Here is a 22,023-nt window from a genome sequence, read left to right as displayed (position 1 = left end):
CACAGGCTTGAGGAAGGTTATTCTGGGCAAACCCTGCCCTGCTGGTGAGGTGAGGGTGAAAGGAGTGGAGCAGAGGCAACATCTGCCTTGAACTCATGCCAGCTTGGAGAATAAGGACGTGTTTTGAGGCAGATGGGACTCATTTTATTGCTGTTTAAAAAAAAGTAACCAGTTTGTTGGGAAAATATTCATTGGTATCCTTGTTACCTGTGCAGCTCAGCAGAGAAGAGGAGCCCTGCAGCTGGTGAGCCACATTCTTCCTTGAGCTTGTTGTGTGTGTAAATGTATTTGCAGTTGCACTGCTATTCTATTTCCTTGTATGGATTGTCTTTCAGCTTTCCTGCTAGGGAAAAAAAGGCTCTCTTGCTGCTTAATCCCATAAAATATCAAAGCACAGCACCAAACAGGATCTAGGCCTTACCTTACTGCGTTCAAGTTTACCCATCTGTGAAATTAGTATAATACCATTGTTCTGTCTCACAGGGATATTGTGCGTCTGCTTGTTTCTAAAGAGATGCTCCAGGCATGTTTTGAAATGCTTTCAGTTTCCAAAGTGCTTTGTTGGTCTTGGACAATAAGAAGAATGTGTTAACTTTGAGTGGCAAAGACAATAGATTTCTGCACTGGGCTGTGAGTCAAGGGCTGAGTGGGACCTGTGAAAGCTTTTGGCTGCTGCAGGGGACCACAGACATAGAATCAAAGAATGGTTTGGATTGAAAGAGGCCTTAGAGATCATCTCATTCCACTCCTGCCATGGGCAGGGACATATTCTACTATCCCAGGTTGCTCCAAGCCCAATCCAACCTGGCCTTGAACTCTTCCAGGGATGGGGCATCCACAGCTTCTCTGGACAAACTGTTGCAGTGCTTCATCACCCTCACCACAAAGAATTTCGCGCTAATATCTAATCTAACCCTGCCCTATGACATTTTAAAGCCATTTCAGCCCCACTGCTGTTCTGATCTCACATTTTGTGCAGCATCATGGGCCTTTGCAGGGGAAGTCACAAGGATTTGTATACCTTCGAAGACCCTTAGGAAACAAGACCATTAAGCTGAATGCTGAATGGAGAATTACAAGTAATTTGGCAGACATCACTGCAGGAGGGTGTGTTAAAAAACAACCAGCATTTGAGAGACCCAAGATCAACACAAAGAACATTTTTTTTTCAATTGAATAAAAAGGTTGGAACCTACCTGTCACACAGTGAGTTCACTCTGAGTCAGCCTCATTTCCTTATAAGTGTTTTTTGTTACTAACATTCAATTACACTGGAAGTTACTTAGAGCAGAATAGATGTTTATGCCTGTGAAAGTTTAGTGCAGCGAGACATTTGTTCTGAAGCTACTGGAAGATGAATGGTGCTAATAACAATAACATATTTAAATCAGAAAGTGCATTTGTTCATTTGTATTCTTAGATCTCTGATCATTGCTTCTCAAGAGCTTCTTGCTCCGTATTTTTACTTAATGGAACTGCATTCCTCAGACAAACTGCTCTGAACGCTGTTTCCTTAATAAGTGAGTTGCCTGACTGAGTCAGAGAAGAGAGAGAAAAGCAGAGAGAGAAAACACCAGCCAGCTGAAAAACCAGGAGAAAGCAGCAGAGAAAGATGGTTTTGTAACCCATATCTCCCTTCAGGCTATTCATGCAAAATTGTTTATTTCGATTCTGCAAAACTGGGTCTCCCTTTTTTGGAACGACATTTCTGCTGATTTCAAGGTATTTATAGCATGCAGACATGCTGTTTGATTCACTCTGTATTCCTTATTGACACAATAATGCTGATCTCCCTGGTTTTCCGTGTAAGAACAACCTGTGGGTTTCTCTTTGAACATTGGGGAGCTTAGTATCAATAACCTCAGCCTTTGACAACTGATGGGTCTCTGCCTTTCTTGAATGCTAGGTCTAGTGTAAAAAAAAAATCAGATTTTCAGAACTACAGAAATAATTAGATTTGTTTTCCATCTTGCTTTAAGTGTTGTTTTGTATTTTCATACTTTTTTTATGGATGGCAAGAAGCAGAAGCAAATCTTTTACTAAATAAAAATTGATGCTTGCATAACAGGATTCCTGGAGCTAGGCGTGTTGGAATAAAAAGAAAAGCAAATTTTGAGCCTCATGAACAACAGTAGCATCATATCATTAAATTCATGTCAGCTGAGAGTTTGAAGTAATATTTCAAAGGAACCGAAAGTTTCTAAGAGATCAAGTTCTATTAATGAAAACAATTAGATGTTTATGTATCACTTGTGTCTAGGAGAAAATTAGGGACACAAGTAATTTCCTAGGAGATATGAGCTGTGGGGTTTTTAAAGATTTTAGCTAACAGTAATATACTGCTGTAGCAGTATAAGCATCTCTGAAAACCAGACCCTGTGTCATTTTAAAAATGGAAGTATAATGGTTTTGATGATTTATCCTTCAAACCTTGGATTCTCAGCTTGATCATAATTTTATGTTTAATTCTAATCAGTTCCAAAGACTGCAAGTGAACCCTCATCCTGGAGAGTCAGTCCCACCAGTTAGTACCCACTGAGTACCCAGAATTTAATTGGTTAAAACAATTTTTGGAGTGGCTTGCATTGGTTTTCCAAGCCTGTTTTTCCCTATATACTTTTGGGGGGTTTTTGGTACAAAGCTAAACAAAAAAATTAGAATTTTAGATTGTGCTTTCATCTTGAGAGTCATTCTCTTTATGTGGGGTGGCTTATTAAATTAGGGATTAAGACTTAAATACAATTCAGAGCAAGTACTGCTTACAGCGCAAATCTAACACTGTGTACAGGAAGTAAAAGAAAAATGTGGTATGAATAGTTAGAACAATTTTAACTATTCAAATGACTAATAATTGTCCTTTTGTTGCAGGGTCATGTGAATTTTCCGTTCTTCACTTTAGGCTTCATTGACATTACATCTGTTCTGTGTGAATTTTTCCATATTCTTTTTTATCCTCAAAAATCTGAGGACAACCATCTTAGGCTGTAGATTAATCATTTAATATATTGCTTTTATTTTACCTGGATTAGTGGTAAAGCCATATTTGCTGAACTGAAGTGTATTAATCAGATCTCTGAGAAATTTTTTTTTTGCCTGTAGGATCTGCATATCTAAATTTCATTTGCTCTCTGAGAAACCTGTCAAAGTCTTTTATTATATCTTTAACATTCTTTCACTCAAATTAAATATATTCCATTATATCTTCAGTGAAGTAGAAATACTCTGAGACTTGAAAAAGTTTTAATTGAACATTTTTAACAGTATATCTAATGCCCCAAAAATGATTTAAGTAACAGATTTTTTCTTTTTTTTTTGTAGTAAAAATAGCTTCTGGATTGATAAATTCTTGATTGTCCAATAGGATTAATTTAAAAGTTTTCTTCTCATGAGGCATGAGTCCTAGATCTCTGAAAATAATTTCTAACTCTTATCCTAAATTCCTAAACATTTGGACAGAGTAGCAGATGATGAAAATTAAAACTCTGATGTTTAAATGATTTGTTTAAGTTAGGTCCTAAATATGCTACTACTGCACTTAAAAATGAGCATCTGGAGAATGCACCAGGCTTTCTTTTAATGCTCACATCTTTCAGTTTTTATAACCTGATGTTTGTCTCTCACAGCCGATCAGAAATATTAGGGAAAGGGATCAAAACCAGGGATTTTAAAAAAGCTGAAGCCCCTCTTGTTCTTCTCTATCTCATCTCTTTTGTGAAATTCTTTAATTAAAATATTTACCAGCAAAGCTACCAAAATCAATATGAAATTATAAATATTTCATACACTCCACACAGGCTTTCAAAAATGCTCTTTTCCTTAATATTCTGGGAATATTCATTAGGTTTGTGATAAATATTAATTTCCTATGAAATTCTTAATATAAGAAAGAGAAAGTTATCCAGATAACTGACATATTTCCTATGTAAAGAAAACAATCATCTCAAGATGTGTATTTGTTTCAGCACTATATTTGTCATTTGGTACCCAGTGACAGGACCCGAGGCAACTGGTACAAAACTGAAACACAGGATGTTCCCTCTGGAGATTAAGGAAATACTTTTTTACTCAGAGGGTGACCAAACACTGGCAGAGGTTGCCCAGAGAGGTCATCTCCTACCCTGCAGATATTCAAAATCCTCTTGGCATGGTCCTGGGCCACTGGCTCAAGGTGGCCCTGCTTGAGCAGGGGATTGGACCACTCGTCCTCCTGAGGTCCCTTCCAAACAGAGCCTCTCTCTGAGTCCTTTGGTATGGTATCATGTAACAAAACAGTCATATTTTATGCCTCCCCTCAAATAGTGCAAAGTATAACAAAATTATCAGAAGAGTCCATTGATCTTAGATCTAATCACAGAATCAGAAAATTGAAGAATTATGGAAGGGTTTGGGTTGGAAGGGACTTTAAAAATTACCTAGTTCCAAGACAATTGCCGTGGGAAGGGATGCCACTCACTAGACCAGATTGCTCCAAGCCCCATCCAGCCTGGCCTTAAACACTTCCAGGGATGGGGCAGCCACAGCTTCTCTGGGCAACCTGTGCCAGGGCCTCACCACCCTCACAGTAAAGATTTCTTACTAATTTCTCACTGATATCCAATCTAAGCATACTGTCTTTCAGTTCAAAGTCAAAGCTTTTTGCCTTTTGGAAGCTTTCTCTGTGTCTTTGGTGTTAAAGAGGCTAAATAAAAATTTCATTATATGAAGGCTCTATTCTGGCTAATGCTCTATAAACAGAGTGCCTGACTTTCTCAAAAGCTTTTCTGTGCCCTGCCAATGATCACACAGATATTTTGTGGCAGAGACAACACAAACCTGTTTCAGAATTCACCCTATGCCTAAACTGCACTTTATTCTGGTAATTTTTTAATGCTGCTGCTTCAACTTTGCTTTCTCCTTCAATGAACTCCTCAACATTTTACACTGTGTCATTTTATTTACGACCTCTGCCTTCACACCTTCAAGCACACCTGCAAGCAACTTCCATATGTTAATCCTTTTAGCGAAATTAGACAGTCCTACCCCAAGAACTGGGACACAGGGAGCTGTGGGCTGGAGGCACAATGATGTCTCCTGAGCTGCCAGAATTATGAACATTTAGGGACCTTTCTGTGGTGCATCGAGAGGTGTGTCCAAGAGACACAGCATCAGTATGTTATCCACCTACCCGAGGCAGGTAGGAGAAAAAGAAACAGGACAGTTGTAATGTAAATTTTCAGCCCTGCTGGTCTCTAGACCTTTGTCAGCTAAAGTGTCTGGCAGGAAGGAATTCATCGGGATTTCATATATCCTGAGTGGGATTCATCTCACCTAAGTTTAGACATGGAAGTGTGAGTTATCAAAGCCTGTTATTCACTCAGGAATAACAGGCTGAGTTTTTCTTAAAATAAAGAAATAAAAGGCAACTCCAGAAGGCAATTTAGACAAGTGCTTGGGATAGCTGGAATGAATCACACACTGGAAATGCCCATTTCTCTCCATTCACAAGAGGAGGCAGCTGAATGACTGCTCCAGAAGTCTCCATGTGAGCTGGGCACCCTTCACTCCCTTCAAAGACAATGGAGCAAAATAGGCCCCTTTTAAATGCAATTCATCCAGCCAAACGCACACAGATGATTCACAGTGTACATGTGCTTTTCCTCAATGACTATTCAGGAGCCTGGGGAGACTTGCTCAAAGATCTCTGTGCTGCAATGTTTCATTCACTTAATGAATCCCACCAGGACTCTTGCTATGAATTGGGCCCAGAGTTATCCTACTTTTCTCTCTTTTTTCTTCTTTTTTCAATCACAGAGGAAGATCGTGCTTCAGCTGAATATGACATCCAGAGTTCCTGGATTCTAAAGGAATGTGTCCAAAAATTCCGTGTTGTCTTCACTTTGCTTTACTCTTCCTCAGGTCCTGCTGCTGCCATCTCACAGAATTCCTTCCTTCCTACTCTGTGACCTTAGGGATCAGTCATACCCATTTCCTCCCTAATCCTGACTCTTCTTTCAGCTCCATTGTTCAACCACTCTACATCAGAATACCCTATCTCATAGATATCATATCACTCTATATCAGAATACCTCATCTCACTGGTTTACATTCACTCAGATTTTCTGGTCTATTCCACTTTGACCCTGCTGCTGATTTAAGCAAATTCTTATTTGTGTTTCTCTCCTATTTCCTCCTCTCTTCTTGCATCATTTGCCATTAAATCACTACCTATATCTCAGAGTTCATAGTCTGGAAATAATATGTAGATACAGAAGGTTGAGACTACCCCTGTTTCTATATGGTAGGCACCATCCAAATCAGAAGGGTCTTTTTCTTGGGCCACAGAACACCCAAATTTTGGCTTCACTTAGGACAGGACAGTAGAAGTACTGAAATAAATCCTAATATGCATGATATGAATAAAACTAAATAAATTAGTAAACCATAAATATGCTGAAAATTGTCTTATTTCCAACAGGAACAAATGATTGTAGTTGGTTTTGCCTCAGACATAAAAGATATGTCTGGAAATATTCAAACTACAACAGTCACATCTCTTTCCTCTAATATGCAAGAAGAATAATTTGCAGTTCTACATTTTCACTCATAGGTGGCGATAGAAAATTGATATATTATTTACCATGCTTTTGCTTAAAGATGCTCCAGAGAGGCTAGAAAAAGCATAATGTACTTTTTCAGACATTTAGAGTGATGGAATTTTCTTGTTTTGTGCCCTAGGACATTTGTAGAAGGTCATTTTAAATTGTGTCTGCACATCAAACGAACCTGTGTGTACCTCTCCAGACAAATATGTAGGAAGAAGTCAGCCTTTGTCTCCTTAGCTTGCTCTTTTTCTTTCTTTCTTTATTTTCCTTCCTTCCTTCCTTCCTTCCTTCCTTCCTTCCTTCCTTCCTTCCGAATTCCTTCCTTCCTTCCTTCCTTCCCTCCCTCCCTCCCTCCCTTGTTTCTATGCTTTTTATTTCCTTTTTTTCTCATTTTTCTTTCACCCTTTCTTTCATTTTCTTTATTTTTCTTTTTATATTATTTTCCTTGTTTGTGTCTCCTTTCTGCATACTCACCTGCCAGCTTGCCTATTTCCTTCCCTTCCTCTCTCTCTCTCTCACCATGAATTCCTCCTTTTCTTCTCCCAGCTTCATTCCCTCCTTCTTTTCCCTATTAGAAAAAAAAACAAACCAGCAGTTGTTTTAATTCTTTTGTCCCTCTTGAATTCCAAATGAAATTGATCCAAGGAAGCTCTCTGGATCTATGTCCTCTGTGTTTGCACACAGATGCTGGTACCTTTACCTCTCCCTCATGTATCCAAAGATGTAAATGGTAGTTCCCAGTGACAATACCAATATGTTCACTTTCCTATTCACAGCTGTCAGAATGATGCAATAAAAAACCACCCTGAACTTTATGGTAAGTGCCTCAGGGTAAATGTAGCTCACATATGCCATTACAGTATCTTTGTTTTGTTCCTTGGAATATAAATGCCTTCATCTTGAAATACCTTCACATTATCTTCAGCTCAGAAAAGAAAAGGTAAAAAAATATCTGTTAAAACAAAATACCTAAAGTCTACATGTTCTGCCTAACAGGTGGTCACACTGGAAGGTACTCACGGTGCTAAAATTAGAACATTTCACCCAGGCTGGAAACCACACCATAAACTTCCTTATGGTCAGTGACCTATTTAGTGACAGAACTTTCCCTCTGGAATAGTCATGTAGCCCACTGTGAAAAATCTGCCTATATCACATCAAGGCAATTAAAATTACTTATTTGGATATCTATCTGTCTTCATCATTTCAGAATACTAGTTAGACTATTAGATGGATACAGATCTCTTGGCACCTAACTAAGAATTGAGGATAGGGCAATAGTCGTACAAATCTCCTTTATACAGATGATGGATAGAGATTTTAAGAGAGCAAGTCAGACTCGAGCTGGGCTAATTCAAGTTTCCATCTGATCCAGCAATTACATATGTCCAAATGAAGCAAAATACATCAAGATTTACATTTCACAAGCATAAACTTGTAATAGGCAAAGCATCTTTCAGCCATTCCCCCTGTTCTACTTCCTTTACTAATTTAAAGATTCAATCTTCCTCTTGTTAAACCAGGAAAAATCTGACAGAAAAGTTTCTTTGGAATCACGTTTCCCATTGTGAACAACACTGGAAGTTTTTTAATGAAGAGGCCCTAATAGACTCCATCAAAACCTTGAAGACAATTTTCTTCTTTCACTTGGCACTGAAGACTGAGTTGGTCTTATTAAATTTGTCCTCAAATGTACACTAAAACTCTTTTGTGGAAGTTTTTGTTTTGGTTTTATTTCTTTCTTCCTGTAAAAAATATCGTGTGATTCAATTTTCAGATCATGAATGAGATGATAAGAAAATATTCCTAGGGTGGACTTCACTCTCCTGTGTCTCCTGGAAACAAACAATCCCAGGCTCCAGTAAGGGAGTTCTCTCTGCCCTTGGTGGCCACCACTTGCCCACTCCAGCTGTTCTTTGATCCTCAATTAGTTCTCAGACCAATTTTAGGGTGGATTAGTAATTTTGTGACTGTTTAGATATGTGCTGCAATCACTTTTTTTTTGCAAGAGCTCATGGGAAGTCTATTTACATGTATCATGGTGTGGAGTATCAACTCCAAGACAAAACAAAACTCTGCTGGAGAAGCAGACAATACACAAATGCCTACCTACAAAAAAAATGTGCATAAACTCTGCTCTCACTGGAGCTCATCAGCACAGTCCAGCTGCTTCTTGTTTACAGTGAGGGCAACGTTTTCCCTTACTGGAATAAATATGGCCAGTCTTTTGTAACAAACATGACAGTTCCCAAGAGCTCTTTCAACAAATATTTATAAAGTTATGGCATGATAAGAGGTAGAACTAGAACTAAGAAACATTTTAGGTGGGGTTTCAGCTCCACTCTTAAGTCCAAGGCTGATATTTTGATTTCTGGTTTTAGTGCATCTCTAGGAAAAGCTGTGCTGTTCTGGTGATCGAGCTGAGACCATAATTAGCAACATTTTTTTTTCTCAGCTATCATATTCATCTTTCAAACTTATGAATGTACAGATAATGAAAGTCTTAAGTGAACTCATTATTCACTTATTAATATTAATGTATTTCTTCAGCAAACAACTTTTATCAGTGGTTTGTCAAAATAAGGAATGGTGAATATTAATACAATATAAATGATCTATAATTTGGGCCACGCTACTCTCCAGCTATGACTAGAAAGAAAAAAAATCTGAAAAAGATAGAATGAAATGAATTCAGTGTAGAAATTATGAAATTTTTAGCACTGTTTTCTAATTCCTCCCCCACTTCCAATCCTTTGTTCTTTCTCTTTTATGTTTCCTCAATTCTCTAGTTTAGAATTTATCTGGATAAAGAAAAGTTCACTTTTCTCAGAACTCTTATGATATTTCATAAATTCTTAGGAAAAGCAACATTTTTTAGCAACAAGTAAAAATAAACTATCCTCGAAAAATGTAAATTCTTGACTGCAGAATATCACTTGGTAAAGAAATTTCAGCTTCCTTTCTCACTCATGGGCTTCAGATCACTGGAATATCTAAGCAAAACAAGTATGTAACAGATATGAAGATCTAAAAATTCAAATTTTCATTCATATATTGCCTAGTATTGAGGAAGTCATTGGGGGACTTTTTAACTTTTTAGTTAGTTCTGAAGAAATCAACTGTTTTTGTTAAAATTACATGTTTTCTTCAGAATCTCCTTCACTGCAGTATTTTTTTAAGATATAGTTATAAAGGAACAGCACAAATGTCACCTTTCCAGGTGTGCAGAAGTTTCAGTGAGGTGAAAGAATTATATTTGTAAGCTTCTTTCAGGTTTTTTTTGTGACACTATCTTCTCTCACAGATCTTCAGTCCTTGTTCTGAGATAAAGGAGATGAGACCATTCCTCTGCAGCTGTAATCACAAAGGTCCAGATCACAATATTGTCATATCTCAAGATTTCATCCTCAGTACCATAATATTTGTCTGTTTTGGTTTGTTTGGTTTTTTTTTTTTTTACATAAGGTTCTGGGCATCAGTCTTCATTTCAAGAAAACTAAGTTTCTTGTCTCTTTGGAATACAATTTCCTCTTGGAAAATATGAGTTATTGGAGTCCCAACAAGCTAAAAGACAAGCTAAAATGTCCCACACAAGTTATGTTTAAATTATTTTTAATCTTTAGGCAATCTTTCAGTGATCCTGAGCTTCTGACCTTCCTTTAGTTTTGAACAGGTGCTCAAGGAGGTTACATTATTAATATCAATAAGTCCAACATTTTTCTTCAATAAGAACCCTTTAATAGAATTTTGATAACATGAATAATCTTCTGTTAAGATAAGAGGAGAAAAATAAAGAGCTAGCCCAAAGATCTGTTTAGCTCATGTTCAATTAGAACACGTCTTTTCAAGGAAGGATTTTCTTCCTTCAGCTGTAAAACAGGCCCAGATTTACCACTACGAAAGAACCCTTTGGGGATTTTCTTAGCTTCATTTTTGCCCTGCAAATTGTTTTCAGATTTTTTCCCTTGGCTTTGAAAAAGATGTATGTCCAAAAACCTATGTGCTTTAAGATGTGGACTGTTAAAAAAAAAAAAAAAAAAAAAAAGAGGGTTGGTCTGTGAAAATTACTCATGGAAATGTTTTGATGCTAGGTTAGCTTCTTGGTTTTGTGGGAAACCAGACAACTAAACGATAATGCATTTATATTGAGTTTCTAAAGAATCAGCTCTTAATTAGATGTCAGTAAGTTGATGTTTTTGTGAACTCAAACCCACAGCAGCTTATTCTGGTTTTTAAAATCCCTGCCAGGATTCACTGTTTAATGGAATTTGATGAAAGCCAATGGAAAAGCCATCAGAGGGCTTTTTAAGCCAAACATGGGTACCTTTACCCTGCTCAAAGGTCAAGCATCTTGATTGTATCCCACTCGCACAATGTAAAGTGACCATAAGTCATGTGAAAAGAAATCTCAAGCTGTGCCTGCTCCTGAAGACAGATTCCCTGCTTCTGCTTTAGGAATTGGTCAATGATTGAATTTATCATGAAGCATTAGAGGAAGGGCTCCTGTGATGAAAGGCAGAAATTAAGCAACAATCTCGAGGTCTGCATCTTGTTTTTCCCTTGGTAACACATTTATTGAAACACAAAACTCTTCAGGGTGGAGAGTGCACTTTTGAAAATGTGCTGGCCTTTCTAAATTGAGTAAAAGTGTGCAAATTTTAGAAGTGATAAAGCACCTGCAATAAGCAGGAAAACCAAAGGAACCTGTGGGTGTTCAGCATTTGTTTTACAATTTCACTTCCATTTAAGTTTCGATGGTGTAAGAGCTATTTGAGGCCCCAAGAGGGAGATTTTCAAATGCACCTTTACAATATGTAGGAACAGAACACCACAGAAGTTGGTGGGATCTGTGTTTCTAAATCTCTGTCTAGATTACACTAAAACTTAAAAAAATCTCTGTCTAAACCAATCCCCCAAAACACCTGCAAGTTTTACTTACAGTTAATCAAAGAAAGGTGATGATTAGATGCAGAAAATGCAGAGAATGAGGAGGCTGCTAAAAAGATTATGGCAAAAATGCAGAAAAAGAGAAGATTTTGTGTCTTCAGCAAGAAGTCAGTGCACCATATTGCTAAAGGGGCAGAGACACAAAGGGAGCTTAAAGTGTGGCCAGCATGAGGAAAAGACAAACTGGAAAACTTCCTGAAAGGTGTCAAAATTAGAGATCAGCAAATGTAAATGATAACTTTATTTCTGGGTTGCAGCAGAGATTTCACCTAATCATGTTCAGTGTTGCTCCCAGTCCTGTGTACGTCTAATTAAAAGACATTAATTTAAATACATCATAGTTGATTTATACCAGATAGGGTCAATTGCAGCTTCTAAAGCATTTTTTTACAATTTAGCCTACGGCAAGATGTTAGAATTCATGCCCCCAGCATTTCTGCTGTCAGGGATATCTTGGGTTGCTATTATGTCAACATGATGAAAGTGTTACAGGTTTGTCTTTAGTACTACAAAGTTGCCCTAAAAAGACAATGATTTAACTGGAGGGGGTTACATTCATGTTGGCAGTACAGTGACAAAATGGTTAAGAATCAGGAAATCAATGTAGAGAGCAAACGTTGCATTTTCTTAAAGAAAACAAGTACAAAAGTGAAGTTCCAAGCTCTGGAGCCCAGTCAAGCTGAATTAGAGTCAATAGACCTTACTTTCCTAGGCAAAAGAATATGGAAGAAAACAGAAATTGTGACAATAGTTTTAAAATTAAAGGTTTGTAGCTGGAGCTAGAAAAGTGTAAAAGTAACTGAAAAGCTGCTCTGAGGAATGGAATTGGGTATGGCAAGGTGTCAAAGACACACTGGGAAGACACCACAAGAAACCAATGCATGGTAATGCCAGGAGACTGTAGCTGTCACCCAAATTGTTAAAATGAGAAGGGATTTAGGCACAGATATTCTGCTGAAATTCAATTTCCTCTGAGTTTACCTTCTTTTCATTAGGGGTCTGCTAGTTATTGCTTTTTCTGTTTACATCTTTAGTTATTGCTTTTTCTGTTTACATCTTTTCAGGAAAACCCACAATGTTTGAGTTGATCTGAATTGAGATACTTTTTTTTTCCGTGTTAAAAGTCAAACAAAAGGTTTGCCTCATCTAGAAACACAGCATTTTCCTTTTAAAATGAAGTCCTGAGTCAGAAATGCCAGAGTATTTGAGTCTTGTCTTTCACTTGCAAGCACAAGGTATTAGATGCTAATATTCACTTTTCTTCTTCCCTAACCTGAATCATCCTTTCCATCCAGTTAGGGGCAGGTCTGTCCATGTGGCTGAGCTGCTGGAATCCCCTCTTCTCAAGCACTTATTGCTTTCCTCCACTTGCATGAATGGCATTTTCAATGGGCTACAGAAAAAAACCTGAGACTTCCAATGCTACTGATTGGGCTGTCCAAGGGGAAGTCAAATCTGTGTCAGGCATCTCATGCTAATTCATATTTAATTATTTTGTACAGAGATAATCAATATCAATATTGAAATATCAGCCCCCATGGTCAGAGTAAGTGGTCATTCCAAGAAATCCTATTAATCTGAGGAGGATTTCAGAGTCACTAATCCTCTGGGTCAACACCCTCCATCAAGATGAGGTGAAACTGCACCCTGCATTGTGCAATTTCCTAAGGTAACCAATTTTGAGATTTAGAAGGGAGCAGAGAATTAGGAAGTAGAAATGAAAAGGAGAGTCTTAGCCACCTCAGAAGAAAGCAGAAGATCATCTGAGTTGTGGGGAACTTGATTTGAAGGCTAGTATAGTCTTGTGGATCCATAACTTGTGGATCATAAAGTTGCACCAGGAAAGGTTTAAGTGGCACATTAGGAAGAATATCTTCACTGAAAGGGTGATTAGACTTTGGAATGGGCTACCCAAGGAGGAGGTGGAGTCACCATCCCTGGAAGTGTTTAAGGAAAGCCTGAACATGGCACTCAGTGCCATGGTCTGGTTGATCAGTCATAGGTTGGACTCGATGATCTCAGAGGTCTTTTCCAATCTAATTGATTCTGTGTGATAAAACAACTTCTTATTGCCAATCTGATCCTGAGGTACATCAGATGGGGTATTCTGAGCAATCTCATATATTGATATGATGAACCATGGAAGCCTTAAATAGTTCTCCTGCAGGTGTCTACGTATCTAAGCTCCTGGTATAGTCAAAGAACACGCAGTGAAAATTCAGTGGGTTTTATAACTTAGTCATTTTGCCTAAATAAAAGTGTCAATTGCCATTTGAGGTTCCTTTGTGGACCCCACTTGGCTCTCACCTGCATTTTCAGTATGGCTTATGTCTCCTACAAGGACCGTGTCATGTTTTTCCAAGCTATGTACAGGTTGCAACTCCTCTAGGATGTCTCTGTGACTGGAATCAGTGATATTTGTGGTGCTCAGATTATCAGCGCACCCTGAGGTTGTTATCTAGGACAGCACCCAGTTGCCTACATACAGTCTTGTATAATTTTAGATTCTGAGAAGTATCTTGCTTGGCCTCTAGCTTCTGCTTCACAGTGATGTCACCTCCCATAAATCCTATGTTATATTTGTCAGTCCAGTAGGAATGCCTTAGGCATTTCAAAAGGCCACAGATATTTAAGTTTCAGAAAGTTTTAACAGTTAGTTCTACTCCTCAAGACTGGTCAGCTAAATAGCTTTCTGGATACGATGATTGTCAGCTGTTCCTATCAGGAGATTAAATACTCAGCTCATATATGGATACCTAAATATATGTTATTTAATCTTAAATGGGATCCCACCCTAGGAATCACTCATGGATCATTAAAATTTTACATGTTAATCTCAAGCATGCTGGCTACCAGAAAAAAATCCCTCTCGTTTCCATTTCCAGCAAAGCACTTGTTAGAGACATCTTGTTCTCAGTGAAGAATGCGGAATTTGAAGTATAATGTCTAAAACAAAGGTTTATACAGACCATAATTAAATTCTTACCAACAGAACTGGGTGTATATTGCAGAACAAGAGAAACTTGTAGATGAAGTTTCACTGAAGCTCATTCCTGGAGATGGGAAACCAATCTTTGGTTGTTAGCTGTTTATCAGGACTGCATGTTTGCCACTTATCTCAGTGCAAAACTTCTTGTAAATAACATAAAAATAAATTAAAACATACTTGAAGGAGAAAATGTGCATTTTCTGTGGAATGTCAAATAGTGGGATTTTGCTCATCACCCATTTTTGATGGGAAATCCCTTTGCCTTTTTCAATGTCCATTACCTTTAGGTTGTTAGAAATGTTCAATTAAACCGATGGACCTGATCTCTCCTGAGCTAGTACCACTGACATCTAAAATATCCACTGCATCATTCTCAGGTGGGTGTTTTCCCTCTTCTTTCAATATACTCAGCAAAAACTGAAGAAAATATTTTTGAATCTGTTGGTGGTTCTATCCAGCCATCCATCAGTGTCAAATGTCCCACTACAATTTGAGCTGGTGGAGAAACCAGCCAAAGTCTACTCTAAAATTGTAAATCAAAGCCATCATTTTGAGGTCAGGTCAGGTCAGGGCACTGGAAGCATTTACTAGCTCAGATACCTGTGTCTCCCTCCTTGTTATAGAACTAAGGGCAAACAACTATACTCCTTATTCAGAAATTTTAAACTTGAATCAATAGCACATGAAAGATCAGGGCCAGCAATTGTACATTGATTTTTTTGGCCTAAAGACTATTGTTATAGTCAATCTAAAATTAGATCCTGGTCACTCAAAGAACAAGACATCTTTCTTTAAAAGAACCTTTTTGAAATCAGATATTTAACATTTAATAACAGGAGCAAAACTGGAACCTTAAAAAAAATGAAACATTTCCCTTCATATTCTTTCTTTTCTCTGTAGGAGATAAGAAGACAAAAGTATCCTGATCCTGAAAAAAAAAGAAAATCAGATGTAGACTTGGATGAAATAGAATATATTCTATTTGGACTTGGATTGAAATAAGTAAGAAAGTTTGAATTTGAAGGAAAGTTGCAGTCTTGGAACAAATTAAGAAAGAGAACATTATTGGTAGAAAGATGTAAGTATCTTTCAAAGGGAGCTTTGTAATATTTGGAAGAATAAAAGAATCATTCAATACTTAACTAAAATGGATTGAGATTCCAGTCCTTTTGGGGCTTGTCTATCTCTAGCCTTAGTTACTGTGAAATTCCTTGACAACAGTAATAAAGCATTTACACTGAGAGTCTTGACTTTTGCCCACCTGAAACATTCTTCTTCTATTGACTTAGAAAGCTTTGGGGGCAAAAATTGTGTGAAGCAATGAGGCCATTCAATATTAGACAAAGGGATAAAGCATACAATACTGGAGACATATTTTCCCTTTGCCTATGAAATGTTTCATGTGAAAACTGCTTCTTTCAACACGGCAGACCTTGTGGGAAATGACCTGTACACTGGATAAGTTGACAGGCACAGTAGGGGATTTCATTACACCTCACAATTTGACTGGCACAACCAGCTCTCTCTGGCTCTCTGTAACCCTTGGCAAGTGCTTGGAACTGAATCTGTAAATGTTAATCAATATTTCAGGCCTATTAAATAACGAAAGGCATTGTGGAAATCAAAGCGCTAATGGTTGGCATGGTGCTCTACACTGACTTCCAGGCCATCAAAAACCTTGTAGGGAGCAAAAGAGCAAATATTTTAATAAAACAATTACCTCTACAATTTCAAACCTGCAGAAGAATGTTACATCTCCAGCTCTATCACACTAAATTAATTTTCATTTCAAACAGGTTAGTGAACAGTAGCAACTCAATACAGATATTTAATGAGTCTTTAAGGTGCTGTCCTAAATCTTGGGAAAGTAAAAGCCCACCATGTGTTTAAAACATCTGCAAGCACACCCATTTCTTCTCAAAGATGAAATAGAGCAGAACTGTACCCAAAGCCTAAGGGAGTTTCACCTTGGATTTCAGTGGATAGAGGCCCTGAGTGAAATTCATGGGTGGGACTGATTTAACACAGCTGTAGACAGCCACGCCACAGGCATCCGGAGTTGTGCTGGTCACCTGAGGCTCACTTTGGAGAGAAATGAGAACTTCTGGAGTGCAATTTATTTCATGCTAAAGCCAAAGTCTAAAATAGGTCAAATGAATTGTACCTTAAAGCCCTCTGGTCTCTGAAGTGATTATGAAGAGAGCCACAGGTAGCCAAAGCAACTGAGCAATAGGATCCAAAGTCAAAGGAAATGAATCACCACATTCCTGTGTATCTTGTGGTGCATGGACAAAACCAGACTGCAAAAGGCAAGTGAAATTGTGCTACCCTCAGGCAAGGGTGTAAAAGGATAACATAGAAAAAAAAAATATTCAAGATTTTAAAGTACTTCCCTGTGGTGAACTTTGAAATGGGTCGATAGGAGTACATGTATGTATAAGAAACACCCACTGAGTGAAAAATTATCTCTAATTTCTTCTTCCCTCCAGAAAATAAAACAAAAATCCAGGCACAAAGTGGTAACTTGCTGCAGAATGAAGCAGCAAGTCTTGGTTTCTTCAGAGTCCTGGTATATGTGGGAGATGGATGATGATATGGACCAGACTAAATAATGCTTGTCAACTTTGTAATCCTATCCTGCCTCTGAGATGGGAAGCAGTCTCCAGTTTCTTTAATTTGCCTTCAAAAATTTCAGAAGAACCAGGTACTATGACCAAATAGCAAGGCCAGATATAACTAATTGCAAGTCTTCCAGTTGTTACTGAGCAAAGTGTCTCCTGCAAGAGTGAATTCCCACTTCTTGGCAAGGCAATCACCATGCAGTGTCAAAAAACAAGTGGAGAAACTTTCAAATTCTTTCATATTTAGCTTAAAATTAAAAAAAAAAAAAATTCCATTGGCAAATTTAAGATTGTGATGTATCCATCTCATTCTGACCAGTGAAGACAAGAGAACATCAGCATTTCTTTACTACTATTGTATTGAAAGGAAATGTGAGGTAAAAAAAAGAAAAAAAGAAAAAAAAAAAGGAAAAGAAAAGAAGGCTGCTACTCATTTATTAAGATGCCATGAGAAAAGTAAAGAAACTGGTGATGGATGGACGTCTTGTGTAATTGCTGGGTACCTGTGTTATGCTATGTCTGTAAAGAATCCCATTGGAAACTGGATAAGGATTTTCTTGGTTAATTACACAGAACTAATATCCTCATAGGCAGGTCCTACTTTTCGAAAAACAAATTTTTGAAATTGAATTTTCTGGTAGATTGTGTTCTGTTCCTGGGAGTGGTATAACTAGTTATTTTGGTAAATGAGTTTTGAGGATGTTTTTGGAAGGTGAAGAAGAAATATCAAGATTTCCTCGGAGGAGTCACAAAAACTCTACAGCTGTGGAAAACTTAGTTCCTTGAAAGGATGGGCAGAACTCTGCAGGGTGGAGAAGACTGGTGTTCACAGGAGACCTTCTAGCCTCCTGCCCATGAGCCTACAGACATCCAAAGGGACAAAAAGAGGCAGAGCACCATTCCTCCCTGTCATAGCCTCTGCCTCTGACACTCCTGGTGAAACTTTAGCCCTAATAAATTTTTTTCATTTAATTTTCATGTTCTCTCTCCCTTGTTAAATAAAGCACCTGTTATTTAGAGCTCTCATCATCCTGCTCCCAACCTAGTGAGACAGCAGAAAGTTTGCCTGCAAACTCCCACTCCTTCTGTCAACTTGATTGTCTGGGGATGCCTTGTGAACTATTCGTGCTCTATCACCACCTCCTGCTTCCTCACCTTCTTTCCCCTCTCCTTAGCTGAGGCATTTACTTGCCTGTCATCTTTCCTCATGTCATTCCTGCTGGGTTGTGTAAGATACAAAAGCTACAAAAGTACATTTAATTTACTAGTGTTGTAACATGGGCCTTCCCCCACCGTGCTTCAACTATCTGCACTGTAATTTGGGGTTCTGTCATATTTTCACAATGACAGAGCAAGTTGTCCCAGAGGTGCTCTGGTTTTCCTTTCTCTTCAGGTCTGGCTGAAAAATAGGAAGTCTGGAAAAGGTAGCTCTAAACCCCAATAAACAAGGAAAGATTTTGAGGCCATTCAACCAGAGCACATCATGCAGCTTAGAGAATTAAGAGAGTATTCCTTCAAGAGGACTGAGCCACTGATAGTCCCATATGTGAAACTGCTTCATGGGGATCAACATAAAATGTTCTCTCAGGAAAGCTGTTGCTGAAAGTACCATGACAATAGTTACTAAAAAGTTATCTCTGTGAAAGATGGCTGATGCAATGACAAGCACGTAGCAAGTCATAGAATCATAGGATGATTTGTGTTGGAAGGAACCTTAAAGACCACCTGGTTCCAACCCCCTTCCATTGGAAACCTTCCACTAGACCAGGTTGCTCAGAGCTCTCTCCTCGCTGGACTTGAGCATTTCCAGGAATGGAGCATCCACAATTTCTCTGGGCAACATGTTCAGTGTCATGGATCTTGGGGACAAGCTTGGAACCTGGGGATGGTGTCTGTGAATTACCAGAGACAGATCCTTTTTGTGGAGTCCAGCACTGACATGCTGGCTATGGTGAAGATCTTACTGAACCTCCCTCAAACCCACAAACCCTGCACACTGTCATTAGTACACTGCTCCTCATGGAATTTGGCAAGATCTGTCATGTGAATGCAAGCACCATTACAAATGAGAGGAGGCAGCAAAGATGTCATGGATCTGAAATACCTGAGATGGACATTTTTAGAGGAAACTTAGTAATGACTGGTAATGTTGGCATCAAGGTGGTAAGGCTCAAAGAACCCACTGTTTAAGCCATAATAATGATAATTAGCTCATGTTATTAACCCATCAAAAGCTGTTGCAGCCCAACAAAGCCATTCTTTCAGCATGCTGCACAAAACATAAACCTCTATAAACCAGTCTTAGCTCTGATCACTCAGTTCGCCCTGCCTGCCTACAATCCTGTTCCTACTTTCTTCCACCTATCTCTTCTTGCACTTAGGCCTTCTTGCTTGTCCCAGGCTTGCCTGCAACCTGGTGCCTGACCTGAAAAGACACTGGCATCCAAATCTGTCTTTCTTCTCTCTCCTCCTTTTGCTGTCTATTGCAAAACTGAGAATGCGTAAAGACAGTACTTTTATGTCTCTTAAGTTGTAAGTTCACAAATCTCTATTTTGAGTTACTCAGGGAGGTCTGACACAGTTCAAGAGTTCCTACAGGAGCAGAATTACCTGGCCAAGTGAGGTAGAAGTACCTAACCTGAGGCTCATGGGCTGCACAGCAGACTGGATGGAGAACTACTATTTACAGAATGTAGGTTTTACTCTTCTTGAATCATTTGTCTTCAAGCACACGGAAAGATAAGCAGTTGTAAAATGGATGAAGTGGTAAATAGTGCAGAAATACTGCCAAATTTCTTGGGATATACTGGGCCTGGAAATCCCCACCCCTCCTGAGTTTCACTTGTGCACGAGAACCTCCTCGTCTTTTCATGACTCAGAACTGTTGAAAGAACTTTATAATACAGATAGCACCCTCATTGGTGGCATTGATTGTAAGATTAAAATGTGCCTGCAGCACTTAATTGGAGATCTGCTTATACAAACATTTGGCTTTAAATTCTGATTCATTCATATAAAAAAGGAATAAGACCCCCAGGGTGAGAGTAACAGCTAAGTGACACTGAGATGAGTTTAGGCGAAGAGCAGGTTTGTGTGAAGGCTGGGGTTATGCCTGAAAAAAAATCTGTTTTTTTTTGTAGTTGTGGAATGTTTATATCATGACATGTTGATGGAGAAAGTCTAATGTTGTGTCCGTCCCTGATTTCTCCATAACTCTGTCATGTTTGTTCTTTGGATGGATCTTGGTGCAAAGTCAGTGTTACCTGTCCAATAGCATGACTGCATAAAAGGCCTTCTCTATATTTAGAATTTATAAAACTTTCTGTTGTTTTCAGAAGGATGGTCTATAAAAAGGAAGGCTGGAAGGAAGAGGGAGGCAAATTAGGCAGCACTATTCATGTTTCAGCAAGGAATATGGAGACATGGCGAAAGGAACTCTCTGAACTGGTTTCACATGACACATTCCAAGAATATTCCCAAGGATTTAGTGGTCAGATTTGTCCTGTATTTGATTCTACATTAGCATATATGACTCTAAAGGATAGTTCTTTTTGTATTTACATATCTAGTATCATTTGCGTTTGTTGATCAATTGTTCTTTTCTTGTCTTCTCCTCATAGGTCTCAAGTGGACCCCCCCCCAAACAAACAAACAAACAAACAGAAAATCTTCCTACCTTTTTTAGCAGTTTGAATCCTAACATTTGCAGATCAACTAAATCTCATGTTGGTGACCGAAATTTCAGCAGGAAATGAATGATCTAATTGATACTCAGAGTACCTCCTGTTCCCAGACTCTCCAAAAATTGCTCCAAAGTTTGTTCACAGCTGTCCCCAGGCCTTTCTCTGTTATTTGGCTTGATCTTCAAAAAAACTTTGTAAAAGTGGTAATTGGGACAGGACCCCATCCTATTGATACTCACTGAGAGACAACGAGATTTAAAGTGTCAAGTAAGTTGTAAAATATTTCCCTATCTATAATTGAATTCTAATATAAGGGAGAGTATATAACCACAGAATACAATCCTACTTCTATAAAAGATCCATTTTAAAAATAATACCAGAAATGTGAGAGTCAGAATGGTTACACCTAATCCACTTTAAAATGTTGAATATTGGGACATGAACGAGGACTTTATGGATTAGAGGAGGTTATTAAGAAGTTATTTCATCATTAAAACCATAAGCTTCCTTTCCTTAGGAAAACAGATTTTTTAATTATTTTTGCTTCAGAAGGCTGCTGAGTGAAACTCATATAATGACACCAACTGTCAAACTTATCATGTCTCAATTATATTAACACCTTCTTTTGAAGTTTCTAACATGTAAAATGCAATTTACTATAAAAGATTTCAACACCTACTGAAAAGAATTCAAGAGTAGAGAAACTCTGCATTTCAGCATGAGCTTCAGAGATTTCAGGCAGTTCCTGTGCTGCTGCTTAAAAGTCTTGTATGCTGGGGAAATTGGTAGTGTTCTTCAAGATTAATAACAGAAAAAGTGGGGGAAACTATCTCTGTTTATTCAAGATGTTTGGAAATGTTCAAATGTAACATGGATGATGATCTGAGAGATCAGCAAAGCAGGTCATTTAGCACAAAACCAGGCTCAAATAAATTTAATAAAAAAACCTTCTTTATGTGTGGTTCTAATTCAATTCCACTTTATGAATGATGATCCTTCTCTTCCTAAACACCAAAACGTTCTGCTGAAATTAAATGGAAACATGTCTTTGCAAATCCTGCACATGCTGGGGAGAACTGGATTGAGGGTTTCTCCTGGCTTTTGAAAATTAAGTCCTTTTGAATAGTTACTTCAGTGTTTCAACTATGATGTTACTGCATCACTGAACATCGTAATTGTAATGGTTACTCTCATGGGATGTG

At 38.2% G+C, this 22,023-nt stretch overlaps 1 long non-coding RNA gene across 3 annotated transcripts; it reads left to right on the top strand.

Annotated features, from left to right (window-relative positions):
- The first annotated feature begins 1,481 nt into the window (after positions 1-1,481).
- LOC121676366 lies at positions 1,482-21,772 on the top strand. Of its 3 annotated transcripts, none has more exons than XR_006020439.1 (4): positions 1,482-1,722; positions 14,805-14,894; positions 15,418-15,595; positions 17,007-21,772. It is a non-coding gene; the product is annotated as an uncharacterized LOC121676366 (long non-coding RNA). The 3 variants fall into 3 exon arrangements; XR_006020438.1 differs by having other exon boundaries at positions 1,483-1,722; positions 20,759-21,772; XR_006020437.1 differs by having other exon boundaries at positions 1,484-1,722; positions 15,418-21,772.
- Positions 21,773-22,023: the final 251 nt, after the last annotated feature.

This window comes from Corvus kubaryi, unplaced genomic scaffold, assembly GCF_017639235.1.
Source record: "Corvus kubaryi isolate FWS band 111438036 unplaced genomic scaffold, C.kubaryi_AGA036_p1.0 135, whole genome shotgun sequence".
In the NCBI taxonomy this organism is placed as follows: Eukaryota; Metazoa; Chordata; class Aves; order Passeriformes; family Corvidae; genus Corvus; species Corvus kubaryi.
This window is presented reverse-complemented; position numbering and strand designations above follow the sequence as displayed.